The sequence below is a fragment of the Squalius cephalus genome (genome assembly GCF_949319135.1).
Source record: "Squalius cephalus genome assembly, chromosome: 5".
NCBI lineage: Eukaryota > Metazoa > Chordata > Actinopteri > Cypriniformes > Leuciscidae > Squalius > Squalius cephalus.
In genome coordinates this window covers 11,904,878-11,910,877 of record NC_137126.1, presented here as the reverse complement: position 1 = coordinate 11,910,877, position 6,000 = coordinate 11,904,878, and positions in this window count along the sequence as shown.

The window sequence follows — 6,000 nt, the reverse complement described above, 5'->3', positions numbered from 1 at the left end:
CAAAAGGATGTTTACTCATGCTCCCGACAGCCTATTTTCCGTTCTATGACACATGAAATGAATGCATATACAGTGTTCAGGATAATGCCTAAAGAGCTATTCTGTACTGTAATGGCAATGTGTCATGCAAAGCAAAGTATTATTTAAACTATAGTCTCAAAGACAGATCTATTGTCTAAAATATACTTTATAATCAGTTGGAAGCACAGGTGGGTACACCTGCAAGGCATTTCAGCCAGACACAGCTCTGCCAGTGCCAGCGTCCTGGGTGCAAGATCATCAGCCAGGAGCAACCCTTCACTGATGTTTCGCTCCTTTAATCCCGGAAAATATCAAGATGGTGGAGCAATGGCAGGGTTGTCTCCCTACCACCCCCTACAGCCAGCCCTAGGATCCATTTTTTACCCACATCTCATCTTTCCTCCGGAGCCAGAGCCAAAAGGTCAGCTGTTCTGCTCCACTGACTCCAAAATATTTCAAGAGATGTTGGGTGGATGCTCCAGTGAAGCCCCCAACTTCTACCGGGAATGTTAGTGCCCTCCACTCAGCTTGTGAACATGCAGCTAACAGATCTTCGTACCTTTCACTTTTCCGCTCGTTAGGCAGCCACCATTCCTTCTTCCCATGGCATGGTCAGCTCTACCAAGATGGCCAGCCTGGAATAAGTGGACCAGAGCATGATGTCTGGACGAAGCAAGGTTGTGGTGATCTTTTGAGGGAACATCAATTGGCATTCAAGATTTACACTCATGTTCCACTCAGCTCTGTATGAGAGAAGGGACCATCGCCCTGTGCTACTACCTCCTTACCTGGAGGACATCCATGTAGACCCATATGGCCTGAAGCCGCTGGACTGATTGCAGTCTAACTCTGCAAACCATTTGCCTTCCTCCTATTAGGATGATCTCGAACACTAGAGTGAAAAGGATGTGAGAGATCGAATGACCCATCGCTATCCCTTTCTGTAGCTGATGCCACCACGTTGAGGTATCCTGGGGTATCAAACTATCATGACAATGTAATTTTACCTCATCTGTCAACATGATGCTAGTGAATTGCAGAGCTTGTGCAAAATTATCCACATTGCTATGATCAGATGCTTTCTTATCTGCTGCTTTCTCACCACTGTCATTTTTGTTATGTTTTTATTTTGTTATTGAGAGTAAAGTGCACAGCACAAATTTACATATTAATCTAAATGTCGCTCTCAGCAGTGTGGATGGCATTTGGATGTTTATTAATAGTATATTGCTTTAAATGTATTTTACTTTTGTGTATAATACTTTTTAATTCAATGCAAAGAACAAAAAAGAACATGACATCATCATGGAGTATATCAGGGCCTTGAATCACGTTCAGTCGCTTGTACATTGTGTGCACAAGTGCGAGCAGGAGCAATACGTTTCTGGCCGCCTCTTAATGGCCACCGGTGTTGCCAATAACAACTTCTGAATTCTACATATAGCCCTCAAAGCAGACACTCTATTACAGTTTTTTATAATTGCTTACACGCAGTTTCTGAAACTATGGCTCCATTTCATGAAACTCTACACACAAAACCAGAAAACATGCACACAACATGCAAAACGTCACACATCTCTTGTAAAAGCAAACATTTAATTCAAAACTATTTGAACTCTTTTAAAATTGCTGTTTTTGCGTCTACACACAAACCATCAAATGATTAGCCATTTGCACGGCAAAATACACACAGATGTGAAAAATGTAAAACACTACTATATTTTGTCTTTTGTTTGTTCAGTGTGCAGTGGAGTGTAGGAGTTTGTCAAACATACATGTGCACAAATACACTGTATACAGTATGTGTGCACAATTGATTAATTTTACAATTATTGAAATGAATTGAATCAACACTGATCTGACTTGAGCAGTATAATGATACTATTGACTTGTTAGAGCTGCTTTACAGCATAATTTAAATGTTACTATTGTGAAGCTGCTTTGAAACAATCTGTATTGTAGGCTATAAAACGCTATAGAAATAGAGGAGCATGAGTCTGCCATTTAAATGGCAGTGTTTCCCAAATTTAATACAAGAGCTGTTATTTTTTTAATGATTCGTCTTATGCAGAAAACTGTGTTTAGCATTTTGCAAAAACTTGCAGATAATGTGCTTGCAGTTTTGCAAAGTTTGTCTCAAGATTAGATGAGTGAATGGTTTAACTAAGTGGGCCTCAAGTACCACTTTTAATGTATAAGCAATAAAAAATAAATAAAAAAAAAACCTGTAATACTTTAATGACTGGTAGTTGACATGTAGTTGCACAGTTACTTATAGTTAGTTGAATGTCTAAAGTGAACTATCGAAGTGGTATACCCAAAAATTACAGCGCTCAGAAAAGAGCAGTTAAGAAAGCATTCAATCATAGGAATGTGGATATTTTTGCATCACTCCATGTTAAAGAAGGTGGAGCCCGAAGAGCACAACCACCAGTGTATAAGGACCACCAATGGCAGTTCAAAAGTTTAACATGTGGCGCAAAGTTTTCTGGAAAGTTCTTGCGAGCTGTTTTGAACCTCTGAAAATAACTCCAAACTAAGTTAATTTGAGCCAGATTTTGTTCGAAATTGTGTAACACTCATTCATTCTTAAATTTTGCTACTGTATACAATGTCTATGAGTACAAGATGGTTGACTTACAAATAATGTCTGTGAAGATAGTATTCCTTTTCAACTTAAATGTATACAAATGTATAAATCTGGCAATGGCTTCCTTCATGTTTTCAACAAAAGAAGTTGGATAGTCTTCAAACTTGTCAACATGAGCATCATATTATTTTATGCAATTATAAAAGGTTTTCTAAAATCTGTTGTTACAATTGATAAAGAATTTACTAAACCACATTGGCAAGTGGCACACAGCAAATTGGTTCAAGCATCTTGTAATACACGTCCAGAAATTATTTGACCTTTCTCCCTGGTTAAGCCACCCATCAGGGCCCCACTTTTCCTCTGATGCAGTTTATCCTGCATGCTTGTGGCCGAAATAGTCAACAAGAACTTTACTGTGAGTGCTGATAGAAGACAGGAGACAGAACAGCCTCAGGCTGCAGGGCTTAAAGAGACAAGGCACATACCACACTGATCTGCTAAACCCAGAGCTGGAGAAACAGCCAAGGTATTTTTCACCTCGTCCTCAACAACGTCAGTAACCTAGAGGACGACACTGCATCCAGTGTATAAGGTCAAACACTGTTGGACCAGAGTTCTAGCAGTTAGCACACAAGCTCCAGACATAATAAGCTGTGGTTGTCATTTAGGAAATCTGGTGTTGTGGATAATTTATGTAGTCTTAAAGTCTTAAAGTGTTTAATTTCTGTGTGAATTAAAGAATTTTAGGTTTTGGGGTTAATTATCCCTCTAATAATAATGATAAATATTATGTAGCCTACCTTTTAAGTGAAGAATGAAAGGAATGTTACTGAAATAATGAAATAATTATAAGAAGTGCTCTGCCTGCAGGACTTTTCATATTTCATTATATGATTACTGTCACAATAGCACATCATAATAAACCAATAATGAAAAAAATCTGTCAAATATATAAGCCATATAAGCCAAAGGTAGTGTATCACAATCTCTACAAAAATGCTTTTTAACAATGAAAATAATAAGAAATGCTTATTTAGCACCAAATTAATATGTTACAATGATTTCTGAAATATCATGTTCCCTATCTGATGAATTGGGATCTCGCCTGAGAGCCCAATCACCTTCAAGTAGTAACAGAACAACCCAATACAAGTGAGTATGGCGAGTGAGATTTGCATTGCAAGCCGTTCCCCCTCTTTTGGGGGATAAGACAGTATGCACATTTTTTATGGAGCTGCTGTAATAAGTGAATTTTCCCAGTGTGGGATTAATAAAGTCTACCTATACCTGCCTATACCTATAAATATTCAACATTAAGCTTTCGCTTCTGAGCCGAGCAGACCTGGTTTTCACTTTGTTTTTCAATCATCGCTCATGACAGAATCAGAACTAGAGTCTATTCCTGTTCCAGGCGTTCCAGTCGAGGTCTTGGTTGCTGGGAGTGCACAGTCTGATGCAGCGGTTGTTCCCCTGGGCGCTTCAACATCTAAAGAGTGGTTTCCCTAAAAGAGTAAACAAGGGTGTGACGTTTTGTCTTTTTAAAGATGTCATTCCAACCGTGTGTTTCTGAACGCAATCTTTTCCTGGCCCCGTCTGACAGCCATGATCTCTGCCTCAAGTGTCTGGGCCATAAGCACACTGAGGTGGCGTTTGTTGATGAGTCATGCACCCACTGCGGGAAGATGACCATCGCGTGGTCATAGTGCTCATGCACCTCAGCCACTTAGGGCTTCGGGTCAACAGGGAAAAGAACAAACTCTCCCCCCTGCAGAGAATCTCTTTTCTCGGTATGGAGTGGACTTGGTCAACATGACAGCGCTCCTCACGAATGAGCTCGCCCAGTCAGTGCTGAACTGCTTGAATTCGTTCAAGAGCAGCTGTTCCACTGAAATTATTTCAGAGGCTCCTGGGGCATATGGCATCCACAGCCACAGCCACAGTCACACCACTTGGATTGCTTCATATGAGACCGATTCAGCGCTGGCTTCACAACCTTTCAGCCCATGGTCAGACCTTGTTTTTCTACAGGCATGTGTTCCCCTAGTACAAGTGTCAAGGCATGTTGTTGTCTCAACAGATGCCTCCAGCACGGGCTGGGGTGCTGTATGCGATGGTCAAGCAGTCTCGGGCTCCTGGGCATGACCCCACCTGCAGTGGCATATCAATTGTCTTGAGTTGCTAGCTGTACACATTGCCCTGCACCAGTTTCTGCCATCGCTGCACTGCAAGCATGTGCTGGTCCAGATGGACAATGCTTCGACCATTGCGTTCACCAACCGCCACGGTACGCTCCCACCATATGTTGCAACTCGCCCACCATCTCCTCCTGTGGAGTCAGAAGTGCCATTTACTCATGCCATTTACATCCCGGGCGAGCTCAATCGTGCGGCCGATGAGCTCTCATGACAGCATACGTCCAGGGAGGAGTGGAGAATCCACCCCCGGACAGTCCAGCTGATTTGGGAATACTTCTGGGTCGCTCAGGTAGACCTGTTAACGACCTCGGAAACAACCTACTGCCAGTGGTTCTATTCACTGACCGAGGGGACCCTTGGCACTGATGCACTGGCAAACAGCTGGCCCCGGGGCCTACAGTGAGCCTGCTCGCACAGACACTGTGCAAGGTCAGGGAGGATGAGGAGCAGGTCTTGATGGTTGCGGTGTACTGGCCCACCCGGACCTGGTTCCCAGAACTCATGCCTGGCAGATTCCCCTACGGAAGGACCTGCTTTCTCCTGGATGGGGCACCATCTGGCACCCGCTTCCAGACCTCTGGAACCTCCAAGTGTGGTCTTTGGATGGGATGCGGAGGACTCAAGTGGCCTACCTCCAGCGGTAGTTGACACTATCACTTCAGCTAGAGCCCCCTCTACGTGGCGCGCTTACGCTTTGAAGTGGAACGAACCTCTTCGTTGGTTGGTGTACTCCCCGTAGATGCCCTGTCAATGTCGTCCTTTCTTTCCTGCAAGGCGGGTTGGAGCGAAGGCTGTCTTCCTCCACCCTGAAAGTGTATGTTGCCGCTATTGCCGCACACCATGAATGCAGTAGACGTTAAGTCTCTGGGGAAACATGACTTGATCATCAAGTTCCTGAGAGGCGCCAGGAGGTTGAGTCCTCCTCGGCCACACCTCCTCCCCTCTTGGGACCTCTCCTTGGTCCTGATGGCCTTACAGAGAGCACCCTTTGAGCCCTTGCAGTCTGTTGAGATTAAAATCCTGTCTCTTAAGACAGCACTCCTTACTGCGCTCACATCCCCATTGGGGGACCTGCAGGCATTTTCGATCGACGAAGCAGGCCTGGAATTCGGCCGGCTAACTCCCACGTAATCCTGAGACATCCGGCCAGGTGGTGAATTTGCAACCCCAGCCCTTGCATTGCTGTGTCCT